Source organism: Somniosus microcephalus, unplaced genomic scaffold (assembly GCF_052327205.1).
Source record: "Somniosus microcephalus isolate GS21.2 unplaced genomic scaffold, FLI_Smic_1.0 unresolved_chr1, whole genome shotgun sequence".
NCBI classification, from domain to species: domain Eukaryota; kingdom Metazoa; phylum Chordata; class Chondrichthyes; order Squaliformes; family Somniosidae; genus Somniosus; species Somniosus microcephalus.
This window is the reverse complement of record NW_028225179.1, coordinates 172,152,905-172,168,202: the sequence shown is the minus strand read 5'-3', so window position 1 is coordinate 172,168,202 and position 15,298 is coordinate 172,152,905.

Genomic DNA, 15,298 nt, shown 5'->3' with positions numbered 1-15,298 from the left:
CTGTGTAACACAATGTTACCTCACCACCCTTTCGGACAATGCATTCCAGATCACACTAACTCGCTGTGTAACACAATGTTACCTCACCACCCTTTCGGACAATGCATTCCAGATCACACTAACTCGCTGTGTAACACAATGTTACCTCACCACCCTTTCGGACAATGCATTCCAGATCTCACTAACTCGCTGTGTAACACAATGTTACCTCACCACCCTTTCGGGCAATGCATTCCAGATCTCACTAACTCGCTGTGTAACACAATGTTACCTCACCACCCTTTCGGACAATGCATTCCAGATCTCACTAACTCGCTGTGTAACACAATGTTACCTCACCACCCTTTCGGGCAATGCATTCCAGATCTCACTAACTCGCTGTGTAACACAATGTTACCTCACCACCCTTTCGGACAATGCATTCCAGATCACACTAACTCGCTGTGTAACACAATGTTACCTCACCACCCTTTCGGGCAATGCATTCCAGATCACACTAACTCGCTGTGTAACACAATGTTACCTCACCACCCTTTCGGGCAATGCATTCCAGATCACACTAACTCGCTGTGTAACACAATGTTACCTCACCACCCTTTCGGGCAATGCATTCCAGATCTCACTAACTCGCTGTGTAACACAATGTTACCTCACCACCCTTTCGGGCAATGCATTCCAGATCTCACTAACTCGCTGTGTAACACAATGTTATCTCACCACCCTTTCGGGCAATGCATTCCAGATCTCACTAACTCGCTGTGTAACACAATGTTACCTCACCACCCTTTCGGACAATGCATTCCAGATCTCACTAACTCGCTGTGTAACACAATGTTACCTCACCACCCTTTCGGACAATGCATTCCAGATCTCACTAACTCGTTGTGTAACACAATGTTACCTCACCACCCTTTCGGACAATGCATTCCAGATCACACTAACTCGCTGTGTAACACAATGTTACCTCACCACCCTTTCGGACAATGCATTCCAGATCTCACTAACTCGCTGTGTAACACAATGTTACCTCACCACCCTTTCGGACAATGCATTCCAGATCACACTAGCTCGCTGTGTAACACAATGTTACCTCACCACCCTTTCGGGCAATGCATTCCAGATCTCACTAACTCGCTGTGTAACACAATGTTACCTCACCACCCTTTCGGACAATGCATTCCAGGTCTCACTAACTCGCTGTGTAACACAATGTTACCTCACCACCCTTTCGGACAATGCATTCCAGATCTCACTAACTCGCTGTGTAACACAATGTTACCTCACCACCCTTTTGGGCAATGCATTCCAGATCTCACTAACTCGCTGTGTAACACAATGTTACCTCACCACCCTTTCGGACAATGCATTCCAGATCTCACTAACTCGCTGTGTAACACAATGTTACCTCACCACCCTTTCGGACAATGCATTCCAGATCACACTAACTCGCTGTGTAACACAATGTTACCTCACCACCCTTTCGAGCAATGCATTCCAGATCTCACTAACTCGCTGTGTAACACAATGTTACCTCACCACCCTTTCGGACAATGCATTCCAGATCACACTAACTCGCTGTGTAACACAATGTTACCTCACCTCGCCTGTGGCTCTTTTTCCACTCACTTTAAATCTGCGTCGTCTGGTTACTGACCCTTCTGCCAATGGAAACAGTTCCTCCTTATTTACTCATCAAAACCATTCATGAGTTTCAACAGCTCTATAAAATCTTCGTTTAACCAACTCTGCTCTAAAGAGAACAAACCAGCCTCTCCCCAGAACTGAAGTCCCTGATCCTTAGTACAATTCTCTCAAATCTCTTCTGCACCGTCTGCAAGGCCTTGATATCCTCCCTAAAGTGTGGTGCCCAGAATTGAAAACCAGACTCCAGCTGAGGCCTAACCAGTCTGTTCTAACAGTTGAACATCACTTCCTTGCTGTTATTCGCTATTCCTCCTGTAATAAAGCCGAGGACATGGCTCATGGTGTCAGCACTTGACTAATGAGCACTGTCGGAGGCGAGGACATTCACCACTGCTCCACTAATATTAACAGTGGTGTAACTTTAAGCAGATTGGTGACGCAATATCTTTAGGGGTCTTACAATATCTGGAAATGACAAATACATAACTGGTTTGATCTGACTGCTGTTTTACAATTATAATTCTCCACGTGTGCGCGTGTCCCGCTGTGTGTCTAACAAACTCTCAGTCAGCATCCTTCCCTTTACCCACTGGGGAAATGTGAAAGCGATTCAGTCCCGGATCAGTAATTTCTCCAAACTTAAGTTGATGTTATTCGCCGGCATTAAGTTATAACCCAATTTGAGACCTTGTAAGATGGAGTTTTCTGCTGTTTGACACACGCAGACTCTGGTATAATAAACACACGACAACAACAGCAGCACCGTAGGGAATCAAGCTGAATACAGAAAGTACAGAGGAGAAATCAAAAACAAACTAAGAGGGGCACGGAAAAACTGAGGAAAGATTAGTGGGAATAGAATAGGGAACATTAAAATCTTTCTTAAACATGTAAAGCCTAAAAGGAGAGTCAATCGAAAGGTGCGATGATTAAGGACCAATAGGGCAATCTTCTGGTGGATGCAGTGGGCATGGCTGAGGTACTGAATGAGTACTTTGCATCTGCCTTCACTAAAGAAGAGGATGCTGCCAATGTTACAGTGAAGGAGAGGGTGGTAGTGAAATTGGACAGGATATAAATAGACCAAGAGGATGTAGTGAAACAGTTGACAGCGCTCAAAGTGGAAGTGTCATGGTCTGGATGGGATGCATCCTGGGTTACTGAGAGAAGTCTGGCTCTGGCCACAATCTTTGAATCCTCCTTGGATAGGGGAGTGGTGCCACAGGACTGGGGATTTGCAAATGTTACCCCCTCGTTTAAAAATGGAGCGTGTGGTAAACCAATGAACGACAGGCGAATCAGTCTAGCGCCGGTGTTCAGGAACCTTCTGGAGATAAATCATTGAGAACCTGCTAAGATATCATCCCTCCTTACAGCAGTAATTGACTCCTTGATTAATATTGCAACACCCCCTCCTCTTTTACACCCCCCTCTGTCTTGCCTGAAGATTCTATACCCTGGAATACTGAGCTGCCAGTCCTGCCCCTCCCTCAACCATGTCTCTGTGATAGTAACAATATCATACTCCCATGTGTTCATCAACACCTTGAATTCATCTGCTTTACTCGCAAGACTCCTTGCATTAAAATAAATGCCATCCAGCCTTGCCATACTCCCTTGTGCCGTTACACATTTGCTCTGCCTTGCAGGCTGACTTGTTTTTTCCTCTATATTTGGCTGTGCATCACCCTCTACTGTAGCTCCACTCCGTATCCCATCCCCCTGCCAAGTTAGTTTAAACTCCCAACAGTACTAACAAACCTCCCTGCAAGGATGTTGGTCCCGTTCCGGTTCAGGTGCAAACCGTCCGACTTGTACAGGTCCCACCTTCCCCAGAAGCAGAGCCAGTGATCAAAGAAACTAAAGCCCTCCCTCCTGCACCAACTCTTTAGCCACGCATTCATCTGCTCTATCCTCCTATTCCTATATACTCACTAGCACATGGCACCGGGAGTAATCCAGAGATTACAACCTTTGCGGTCCTGCTTTTTAATCTGCTACCTAGCTCCCTAAATTCTTGTTGCAGGACCTCATCCCGCTTTCTATCTATGTCCTTGGTACCAATGTGAACCACGACCTCTGACTGTTCGCCCTCCCCCTTCAGAATGCCCTGCAGCCGTTCAGTGACATCCTTGACCCTGGCACCAGGGAGGCAACATACCATCCTGGAGTCACATCTGCAGCCACAGAAACGTCTATCTGTTCCCCTTACGATAGAATCCCCTATCACTATTGCTCTCCCACTCTTTTTCCTCCCCTCCTGTGCAGCTGAGCCACTCGTAGTGCCACGGACTGGGCTCTTGCTGCATTCCCAAGAAAGCATCTCCCCAGCAGTATCCAAAACGGAAAATCTGTTGGCGAGGGAGATGGACCCTGCACTACCTTCCTAGTTCTTTTACTCCGTCTGGCAGTCACCCATTCCGTCTGACCACCTCGTTAGACGAGCTATGAAGATCTCAGCTTCGCGGATGCTCCACAGTGACTCCAGCCGCAGCTCCAGCTCAGAAACGTGGATTTCGAGTAGCTGCAGCTGGAGACACTTCCTGCACACATGTTCGCCCTGGACACCGAAAGTGTCCCCGACTTCCCACATAGCACAGGAGGAGCACTCCACACTGCCGAGCTGCCGAGCTGCCCTGCCATGTCCTACCCTTAATTTACTCCCTTTAAAGAATATTAAATACACTAGGGACCTTACTTCCCTTTAAACACTACTTACGCTAGAGACCTTACTTTTACTTTAACAACTGGACTGTAGAAATACTCACCAGGTCCTACTTCCCAATCAGCTCCTTCCCTGGTTGCGACGTCACTTTAGCGGTTTTGCAGTTGTAGTTTGACTGCTCCCGCTCTCACTCTTTCCTGCAGTCCTGTGACGTGTCTCCTCGATTTTGCTGTACTTTTGGAATTCGCCGGACTTGTATCTGCCTCCTCACTGCTGCTGACTCCTCGCAGGTCCGCGCTGTCCTCGGCCTCCCGCTCTATTTATGCCTCCTCGCTGCTGCTGCCGACTCCTCGCAGGTCCGCGCTGTCCTCAGCCTCCCGCTCTATTTATGCCTCCTCGCTGCTGCTGCTGACTCCTCGCAGGTCCGTGCTGTCCTCGGCCTCCCGCTCTATTTATGCCTCCTCGCTGCTGCTGACTCCTCGCAGGTCCGCGCTGTCCTCGGCCTCCCGCTCTATTTATGCCTCCTCGCTGCTGCTGCCGACTCCTCGAAGGTCCGCGCTGTCCTCGGCCTCCCACTGTATTTATGCCTCCTCGCTGCTGCTGCCAACTCCTCGCAGGTCCGCGCTGTCCTCGGCCTCCCGCTGTATTTATGCCTCCTCGCTGCTGCTGCCAACTCCTCGCAGGTTCTCTTTAGAGCAGAAAAATTTTAATTGGGAGATTTAATAGAGGTGTTCAAAATCATGAAGGTGTTTCCATAGAGTAAATAAGGAGCAACTGTACCCACTGACAGAAGGGTCGGTAAACAGAGGACACGGATTTAATATAATTGACAAAACGCCAGAGGGGAGGTAAGATTGTTTTTAGGCATCGTGTTATTATGATCTGGAATGCAATGTCTGAATGAGTGATGGGAGCAGAGGCAATAGTAACTTTTAAACCTGAATTAGTGAAATACACGAAGGGGAGAACATTAGCAGTGCTCTGGGCACAGAGCAGGGGAGTGGGACACATTGGCCTGCTCTTTCAAAGAGCCGCTACAGGCCCGCTGGGCCCAATGGCCTCATTCTGTGCTGTCTGGTCCCAAGTTTCTATGGTATCAACCTTGAACTCTTTGTTCCTGAGCGAGTAATAAATGATAAATGTACCTGAATGCTATTTACAGAAGCAGACCTTTAGTGTGTGAAATTGCATTGGGAAGTTTAACTCTGTTAACCAGCAAACTATGACCAAAAATTGATTAAAAAAGGGAGAAAATCGACTGAGTATACTAGCAAGAAACATTTAAAAATTGTAGGAGCTTCTGAAAGTAAGTAAACATGGAGAGTAGCAAAAGTAAGCATTGGTCCCTTAGAGGCTGAGACAGGAGAAATTATAATGGGAAATGAGGAAATGGCAGATTTTAAACAAATATTTTGTATCTGTCTTCACAGTAGAAAACACAAATAGCGTACCAAAAATAGCAGGGAACCAAGGGACTAATGAAAGGACTGACATCAATTACTTTAAGTTCCTTCGAGAAAAAAAGTACTTGAGAAACTAATGGGACTAAAATCCGACAAATCCCCAGGACCTGACGGCCGACATCCTAGGGTTCAACAAGAGGTGGCTGAAGAGAGAGTGGATGCATTGGTTGTGATCTTCCAAAATTCCCTAGATTCTGGAGCAGTCCCAGTGGATTAGAAGGTAGAAAAAGTAACCCCGCTATTCTAGAAAGGGGGAAGAGAGAAAGCAGGGAACTACAGGCCAGTGAGCCTGGCGTCAGGAAAATGCTGGAATCCATTATTAAGGGAGGGGTAAGAGGGCACTTAGAAAATCATATGATCAGGCGGAGTCAACATGGTTTTATGAAAGAGAAATCATGCTATTAGTGTTTTTTGAGGATGCAACTAGCTGGATAGATAATGGGGAACCGGTGGATGTAAAATATTTGGATTGCCAAAAGGCATTTGATAAGGTGCCACATAAAAGGTTGTTATGCAAGATAAGGACTCATGGGGTTGAGGGGAATATATTAGCTACAAGGACAGGTTGGAGAAGCTGGATTTGTTTTCATTAGAGCAAAGGAGGTTGAGGGGTGATTTGATCGAGGTGTACAAGATTATGATGGGTTTGGATAGGCTAGACAGGGAAAGGCTGTTCCCACTAATGGATGGTACGAGGACTAGGGGGCACAGATTTAAGGTTTTGGGCAAGAGATACAGGGGGCGAATGTGAGGAAAAACCTTTTTACACAGCGAGTGGTGAGGACCTGGAACTCGCTGCCGATGGAAGTGGTGGAAGCGGAGACACTCGATGTTTTCAAGGGGAGACTGGATAGGCACTTGAGGGAAATAAACTTGCAGGGCTACGGGGATAGAGCGGGGGAATGGGACTGACTGGATTGCTCTACAGAGAGCCGGCACGGACTCGATGGGCCGAATGGCCTCCTTCTGTGCCGTTATGACTATTAGCATTGATAGAGGATTGGTTAACTGACAGAAAACAGAGAGTAGGGATAAACAGGACATTTTCAGCTTGGCAGGCTAGTGGGGTGGCACAAGGATCAGTGTTGGGGCCTCTGCTATTTACAATCTATATTACTGACTTAGATGAAGGGACCGAGTGCAATGTATCCAAGTTTGCTGCTGATACAAAGCTAGGTGGGACAGTAAGCTATGGGGACACAGAGCCTGCAAAGGGATATGGGCAGTCTAAGTGTGCGGGCAGTAAGGTGACAGATGGAACATAATGTGGGGAAATGTGTGCGTATTCACTTTAGTAGGAAGAGTAGAAAAACAGAACCTTTTTTTAAATGGTGAAAAATGATTAAATGTTGGTGTTCAGAGAGATTTAGGTGTTCTCGTACAGGAAACAAAGTTAGCATGCAGGTATCGCGAGCAATTGGGCAGGTGAATGGCATGTTGGCCTTTATTACAAGGGGTTGGAATACAACAGTAAGGAAGTCTTGCTACAATTGGACAGGGCTTTGGTGAGACAACACCCGGAGTACCGGGCACAGTTCTGGTCTCCTTATCGATAAAGGATGGGATAAAGACAGTAGGGAGAAATTATCTTAGCTCCAAAAATAAAGTAAAAAAATCAGTTTGGGTGGAGCCAAGAAACAGCAAGGGGCAGAAAACATTGGTTGGAGGTGTTTATAGGCCCCCAAACTGTAGTTGTAATGTAGGGCGGCGTATAATTCAGGGAACTAGAGGTGCATGTAGCAAGGGTAATATAGTAATCATGGGGGATTTTAAGCTATGTATAGATTGGGGAAACCAAATCTGCAGTAATAGTGTGGGGACATCATCTGAGTCAATGGGACTCTCTCTGACCTTTCTCCCCAGTCCATCTCCAGGACCAGTGTGTATCTGAGTCAATGGGACTCTCTCTGACCTTACTCAATTCAATTCAATTCAATTCAAATCGCTTTATTGGAATGACAAGGTACATCTTATGTTGCCAAAGCATCGAAAAACATTCATGGTTGTACACAAAAATACAGATCTATCCATACAGTGTACAAACAGATATATCCCTGAGTGTATAAATATACATTCATATAATTTGTATATACTCTTTTCTTATATTTAGTGGTTCGCCCTCTGTTTATGGCAAGCTGTAACATAGTGTGCCGCTAAGGTTACACAATTTCTCTTTTCCCCTAGCAGGTATGGGAGTTTTTGGTCGTCATTCAAATTTCTGAATTCCGGGCATATTTTTGTGAATTTTGGGTAGAAATTCTCCCTTATGCCCTGATATTTTCTACACGCTGTGAGGAAGTGCATCTCTGTCTCCACCACTCCCTGACTGCAGTGAGAGCATATCCTGTCCTCTCTTGGTAGCCGGGTCTGCCTGTGTCTACCTTTTTCAATCGCCAGGCTATGTTCACTAAGTCTGTACATTGTCAAGGTTTTTCTCATTTTGCTATCCTTTACCCTGGTCAGGTACTCAGCCATGTTGTATTGTCTGTTTAGGGCCAAGTAGCAATTGAGTTTGCTTTGGGTTTTTGTTGTTTCTGCCCAATATGACAGATATTTTTCCTTTTGCTTAGCGACGATTGTGTTGGGTCGAATTCTTTGTGTTACCCTGTCACTGTCCTGGGGCTGGTTATTGTTAGTACAGGTAGACTACCCTTTATCCGAACTTCCGAAAACCGAAACCCTCTAAAAACCGAAGGTTTTTCCGGTCCGCGTAAGTCGTGCGCACGACATGACCAGAGTGGCGCATGACTTACAGGCCTAGCCGGATAAGGGATAGTGTAGCATTTTTCCGCACTTCTGAAAACCGAAATCGCTCAGCGTAAGTCGTGCGCACGACCCCGACCCCCGCCGAACCCCACCCCCGCCGACCCCCACCCCGCCCCATTTCGGATAAGATATAGTGTACCAGCCTTTATCCGCACATCCGAAACCAGAAAACCTCTGAAAGCCGAAAGTGGCGCAAAGCATGACCCGACGCTGCCGATGCTTGACCCACGCAGGTGTTATGCTGCTGTGTGTGATATTTGCTGCTCTCTTAGATATTTGCTGGCTTTTAACAATTTGTGAAAATGCTAAAAAGAGCTGCAGATACCCCAATGGGTAACAGTGAGAAGCAGAGAAGGAAGCATCTCTCATTATCGATATCGCAGAAAGTGGAGTTATTGCAGAAGCTTGATCGTGGTGTGTCTGTGCGACGTCTTACTGAAGAATATGGTGTGGGAACTACCACCGTATATGACTTAAAGAAACAGAAAGACAAGTTGTTGAAATTTTACACTGACAGTGATGACCATAAACTAATGAAAAGTAGGAAAACATTGCATAGGGCAAAAAATGAAGATCTTGACCGTGTGCTGATTGAGTGGATTCGACAACGCAGAGGTGAACGTGTGCCACTGACTGGTTTGATGGTCATGAAGCAAGCTAGAATATACCATGAAGAACTGAACATTGAAGTTGAGTGTGAATATTCAGAAGGTTGGCTGCATAAATTTAAGAAGCGTCATGGTATAAAATATCTGAAAATCTGTGGTGAAAAAGCTTCTGCTGATCATGAAGCAGCTGAAAATTACATAGATGAGTTTGCAAAAATAATATCTGATGAAAACCTCGGTCCTGAACAAATTTACAATGCTGATGAAACAGCTCTGTTCTGGCGCTACGTTCCTAGAAAAACATTAGCAACGGCTGATGAGAGTGCGCCAGCAGGTTTTAAGGATGCTAAGGACAGGTGGACTGTTCTTGGGTGTGCCAATGCTGCAGGCACACACAAGTTAAAGTTGGTAGTGATTGGAAAAAGCCAACATCCGAGATGTTTGAAAGGTGTATGCAATTTACCTGTGCATTATTATGTGAGCAGGAAAGCATGGGTAACCAGAGGAATATTTTCTCACTGGTTCTTGCCATAGAGTGCAATTGGTTCAATTACAGATTTGAAAATTTTGAGCCAAATGCTAATTGGGATTTCTATTTGGATTGATTTTTTAATGGCACAGAAAGCCCTTCTTGCTTTCTCTTTCAGTTCATTCACAGCCAATGAAAATTTCCCGTAGAACTGATTTTTAAGCCCAAGTATGTGTAGTTAGTGGTTTGTTCAATTTTGGTTGTTCCTAGTGTGAAATTTATTTTGGGTCCCTGATGTCTGGATCTTTGCTGGAACACAAGGACTTTGGTTTTTTGGGGATTTGTCAGGGCCCAGGCCTGGCAGAACGACTCCCCAGTCCATCTCCAGGACCAGTGTGTATCTGAGTCAATGGGACTCGCTCTGACCTTTCTCCCCAGTCCATCTCCAGGACCAGTGTGTATCTGAGTCAATGGGACTCTCTCTGACCTTACTCCCCAGTCCATCTCCAGGACCAGTGTGTATCTGAGTCAATGGGACTCTCTGACCTTTCTCCCCAGTCTATCTCCAGGACCAGTGTGTATCTGAGTCAATGGGACTCTCTCTGACCTTTCTCCCCAGTCCATCTCCAGGACCAGTGTGTATCTGAGTCAATGGGACTCTCTGACCTTTCTCCCCAGTCTATCTCCAGGACCAGTGTGTATCTGAGTCAATGGGACTCTCTCTGACCTTTCTCCCCAGTCCATCTCCAGGACCAGTGTGTATCTGAGTCAATGGGACTCTCTCTGACCTTTCTCCCCAGTCCATCTCCAGGACCAGTGTGTATCTGAGTCAATGGGACTCTCTCTGACCTTTTTCCCCAGTCGATCTCTGAATCGGAAGAGTTCTCTCCGGTTGGTGCTCTCACAATCCTGTGTTGGTTCACCTCCTGTGGTTCCTCAGTCTACAATCCCGGTTTACTCTCAGCTGTGAACCTTTCTCAATCACTCAGTCTTTCACCAGGAAATCTAATTATGGCAGGACAGAAAATAACAATATCAACAGTGTGAAGTAATGTAATAGACATTTCTTCTGCTTCATAAAAAGTTTGGGTCCAAGTACTTCGGTCTGATGTTGTCCCTTTTCTCAGATCCCCGCAATGCCACCTGGGCTTCCAGCAAATCACCAAGGTTCCGGATAGAAATGTACAATTTCCCTGTGCTTTAGGCAAACCGAAGCTGGGGCCATCTTTCCCAGGTAACACTGTCTGATCTCACTGGGCCCATCCTCCCCGTGTTACACACTGTCTGATCTCACTGGGCCCATCCTCCCCGGGTTACACACTGCCTGATCTCACTGGGCCCATCCTCCCCGGGTTACACACTGTCTGATCTCACTGGGCCCATCCTCCCCGAGTTACACACTGTCTGATCTCACTGGGCCCATCCTCCCCGGGTTACACACTGCCTGATCTCACTGGGCCCATCCTCCCCGGGTTACACACTGTCTGATCTCACTGGGCCCATCCTCCCCGGGTTACACACTGTCTGATCTCACTGGGCCCATCCTCCCCGGGTTACACACTGTCTGATCTCACTGGGCCCACCCTCCCCGGGTTACACACTGTCTGATCTCACTGGGCCCATCCTCCCCGGGTTACACACTGTCTGATCTCACTGGGCCCATCCTCCCCGGGTTACACACTGTCTGATCACACTGGGCCCATCCTCCCCGGGTTACACACTGTCTGATCTCACTGGGCCCATCCTCCCCGGGTTACACACTGTCTGATCTCACTGGGCCCATCCTCCCCGGGTTACACACAGCCTGATCTCACTGGGCCCATCCTCCCCGGGTTACACACTGTCTGATCTCACTGGGCCCATCCTCCCCGGGTTACACACTGTCTGATCTCACTGGGCCCATCCTCCCCGGGTTACACACTGTCTGATCTCACTGGGCCCATCCTCCCCGGGTTACACACTGTCTGATCTCACTGGGCCCATCCTCCCCGGGTAACACACTGTCTGATCTCACTGGGCCCATCCCCCCCGGGTTACACACTGTCTGATCTCACTGGGCCCATCCTCCCCGGGTGACACACTGTCTGATCTCACTGGGCCCATCCCCCCCGGGTTACACACTGTCTGATCTCACTGGGCCCATCCTCCCCGGGTTACACACTGTCTGATCTCACTGGGCCCATCCCCGCTGGGTTACACACTGTATGATCTCACTGGGCCCATCCTCCCCGGGTTACACACTGTCTGATCTCACTGGGCCCATCCTCCCCGGGTTACACACTGTCTGATCTCACTGGGCCCATCCTCCCCGGGTTGCACACTGTCTGATCTCACTGGGCCCATCCTCCCCGAGTTACACACTGTCTGATCTCACTGGGCCCATCCTCCCCGGGTTACACACTGCCTGATCTCACTGGGCCCATCCTCCCCGGGTTACACACTGCCTGATCTCACTGGGCCCATCCTCCCCGGGTTACACACTGTCTGATCTCACTGGGCCCATCCTCCCCGAGTTACACACTGTCTGATCTCACTGGGCCCATCCTCCCCAGGTTACACAATCATAGAAACTTACTGCACAGAAGGCTGCCATTCGGCCCATCTTGTCCGAGTCGGCTGACAAAGATCTATCCCCTCTAATCCCACTTTCCAGCACTTGGTCCATAGCCTGGTAGCTTACGGCACTTCAAGTGCATATCCAAGCAGTTTTTAAACGTGATGAGGTTCTCTGCCTCTACCACCCTTTCAGGCAGTGAGTTCCAGACCTCCACCACCCTCTGGGTGTAAAAAACTCACCTTAAAACCCCTCTAATCCTTTGACCATCGGCTTTAAATCTGTGCCCCCTGGCTATTGATCTCTCCACTAAAGGAAATAGGTCCTTCCTATCCACTCTATATAGGCCCCTAATAATTTGATACACCTCAATCGAGTCTCCCCTTGGCCTTCTCTGTTCCAAAGAAAACAACCCCAGCCTATCCAATCTTTCCACATAGCAAAAATTCCCCGGCCCAGGCAAAATCCCCATAAATCTCCTCTGCACCCTCTGGTGCAATCACATCCTTCCTGTAATGTGGTGACCAGAACTGCACGCAGTATTCTAGCTGTGGTCTAGCCATACAGTTCACGCATTACCTCCCAGCTCTTATATTCTATGCCTCGGCTAGTAAAGACCTTTCTCCCCAGTCCATCCACTAGACGGTGCAGAGCAGATGTAATTTTTTTCACCCAGAGGGTGATAGGGGTCTGGAACTCACTGTCTGAAAGGGTGGTAGAGGCAGAGACCCTCAGCACATTTAAACAGTACTTGGGTGTACACTTGAAGAGCCGTAACCTACAGGGCTGTGGAGCAAGAGTCTGCAGGACAAGTTCATGGAATCCATTCGGGACAGTTTCCTGGAACAAAATGTCATGGAACCAACAATGTTAGAACTTGTATTGTGTAATAAGACAGGGTTAATTAGCAACCTCATAGTAAAGGATCCAGTGGGGCAGAGTGATCATAATATGTTACAACTTCACATTAATTTTGAGAGAGTGACTTGCCCAAGTCCGAAACTAGTGTCTTAAACTTAAATAAAGCCAGTTACATAGGTGTGAGGGGCGAGTTGGCTGAGGTAGATTGGAAAAATAGATTAAAAAGGTATGGCGGTAGATAAGCAGTGGCTAGCATGTAAAGAAATATTTCATAATTCTCAACTAAAATACATTCCATTGAGAAACAAAAACTCCACGGGAAGTGATCCAACCGTGGCTAACTAAAGAAGATAAGGATAGCATTAGATTGACAGAAGCTTATAATGTTGCAAAGAATAATAGTAAGCCTGAGGATTGAGAGTTTCAGAAACCAGCAAAGAGTGACCAAAAATTAATAAAAAAGGGAAAAAATGCAATGACAGAAAACGAGCAAGAAATCTAAAAGCAGATTGTAAGATTGTCTACAAGTATGTAGGAAGGAAGAGAGTAGCAAAAGTAAACATTGGTCTCTTAGAGGCTGAGACAGGAGAAATGATTATGGGGAATAAGGAAATGGCAGAAACGTTAAACAAATATTTTGTATCTGTCTTCACAGTAGAAGACACAAAAAGCATATCAAAAATGGTGGGGAACCAAGGGTCTAATGAGGGTGAGGAACTTAACGTAATTCATATAAGTAGCGAAAAAGTACTTGAGAAACTAATAGGACTGAAAACCGACAAATCACCTGGACCCGACGGCCTACATCCTAGGGTTGTAAAAGAGGTGGCTGAAGAGATAAATGTAAGAAGTCACACAACACCAGGTTATAGTCCAACAGCTTTATTTGAAATCACAAGCTTTCGAAGCGCTGCTCCTTCTTCAGGTGAAGTGGAGAAATGCATAAAGACACAGCTTATATAGTCAGAGAATAATGTCAGATGTTTACAGGTAACCTTTCCAACTGCCATTTATCACACCTCGGCAGAGAGATAATCACAGCAGTCAAAGGTGTGAATGGTGTCCAAACAGGTCAGTCAGGGAAACATTACATCAAAGAACAATGAGGTGGGGCCACAGGGGGTCAAATGTTGCAGATGCTGGGGTCTGTATGAAAAACAAAAAAAGACAAAAAACATTTTTTTTGGCTGGAAATCACAGCAGGTCCGGCCGCATCTGTGTAGAGAGAACAAGCCAATGTCGACTCGAGTCTGGATGACCCTGCATCAGGTGGGGTTACATGTAGCGTGACATGAACCCAAGATCTCAGTTAAGGCCGTCCTCATGGGTGCGGAACTTGGCTATCAGTTTCTGCTCGACGATTTTGCGTTGTCGTGTGTCTCGAAGGCCACCTTGGAGAATTCTCCAAGAATCACAGAATCTACAGAATCTACAGTGCAGATAGAGGAAGATGTTGTGTGACTTCTTACATTTGTCCACCCCAGTCCAACTCCGGCATCGCCACACCATGGCTGAAGAGATAGTGGATGCATTGGTTTTGATCTTCCAAAATTCCCAAGATTCTGGAATGGTCCCAGCGGATTGGAAGGTCGCAAATGTAACACCGCTATTCAAGAAAGGAGGGAGAGGAAAAACAGGGAACGACAGGCCAGTTAGCCCGACATCAGTCATTCGGAAAACACTGGAATCCATTGTTAAGGAAGTGGTATCCAGGCACTTAGAAAAATCATAACATGATCAGGCAGAGTCAACATGGTTTTATGAAAGGGAAATAGTGTTTGACAAATTTAGAGTTTTTTGATGATGTTACTAGCAGGGTAGATAAAGGGGAACCAGTGGATGTAGTATATTTAGATTTCCAAAAGGCAGTCGATAAGGTGTCACATAAAAGGTTATTGCACAAGATTAGGGCTCATGGGGTTGGGGTAATACAGTAGCATGGATCAAGGATTGGTTACCAGACAGAAAACAGAGTAGGGATAAATGGATCTTTTTCAGGTTGGCAGGCTGTAACTAGTGGGGTGCCACAAGGATCAGTGTTGGGGCCTCAGCTATTTACAATCTATATTAATGACCTAGATGAAGGGACAATGTGTAATGTATCCAAGTTTGCTGACGATACAAATCTAGGTGGGACGGTAAGCGGTGAGGAGAACACAAAGACTCTGCAAAGGGATATAGATAAGACTGAGTGGGCAGTAAGGTGGCAGATGGAGTGTAATGTGGGGAAATGTGAGGTTATTCACTTTGGTAGGAAGAATAGAAAAA